Here is a 1,137-nt window from a genome sequence, read left to right as displayed (position 1 = left end):
CCGTGCGGGGCCTCGCTGCGGGTCGGGGATTTCAGGGATCTGGGTGCTGTGGGGGAACCTCGATGCGCGGCCGGGGCCATGGGGCGCGGTCCTGCCCTCCACCCAGGGCGGGGGAGGCCTCCCCGGATACCCGGGTCCAAGGGTGCTGCCATGCCCCAGGGGGACAAAGTCCGCGATGGGGCGGGGGTGACGCCTCAGCACCCGCCCCGTGACCTCCCCCCAGACTCTCAGGAGGCAAAGTTTGGAGGCAGAGGCTTTATTGGGGGGCTGCACTGATGGCAGGGGCTGCACCAGCAGCAGGGGGGAAGTCAGTTGGGGGTCCAGACAGCAGCTGGGGGGGCGGCAAGATGGAATAAGGGGGCTGGGGGACATTTGGGAGGAACAGAAAGGGCCTGTGGGGAATTGGGGGGCAGGAACTTTAGATATTCTGGCAAATTGTGAGGGGGGGCCCCAGGTGTTCAGGCAGTGGTGTGGGGCAGAGGTGGGGATTGGGGAGGTTGGTGGGATGGGGTGATGAAGGGCAGCAGTGCGGATGTGGGGGGATGGGGTGGGGCAGAGAGAGATGGGGAGGCTGATGTGGGTGAAGAAGGTGGCGTAGGGCAGAGATGGGGATGTGGGAAGGTGATGTGGGGCAGGATCAGGCGTCCGGGCAGGAGGAAGCGGCTCCGGTGCCATCGAGTCCATATAAGGGCAACGTGGTGGCTCCGGCGCTTCCTGTTCCCCCCCCTCCCCCCCGTCTGACTCACGGACGTGGGGGGGAAGGGCCCGCAGTTGCCCCACGGGGGGAATTGGGGTATCGGGAGTTGGGCCGTGGGCCGGATGGAGTGTCAATCCCTCCGACCCCCTCACCCAGCATGGAGGGACCCAGGTGTTGGGGCCCCCTGCGTGCCTTTGCCCCTACCATGAGGTGACCCCCATGGCTGTGAGGTTGGGGCACACCAGCACCCCATCACTGTCACCTGTGGAGCCATGGCACCCCTACATCCTGTAGGACAGTGTCATTGCCTCCCTCCCACCCCGTGTCCAGGTGACCGCGTCACCTGTAGCACCCTGACACCTGCAGGATGGTGGTGTCACCTGTGTCATCCCTGACAGCGTCTGCCCTCTGGTGTCCCCGACAACCCTCAACACCTGAGG

The sequence above is a fragment of the Corvus brachyrhynchos genome, unplaced genomic scaffold (genome assembly GCF_000691975.1).
Source record: "Corvus brachyrhynchos isolate BGI_N302 unplaced genomic scaffold, ASM69197v1 scaffold348, whole genome shotgun sequence".
Lineage (NCBI taxonomy): Eukaryota > Metazoa > Chordata > Aves > Passeriformes > Corvidae > Corvus > Corvus brachyrhynchos.
Note: the sequence above shows the minus strand (reverse complement) of the source record.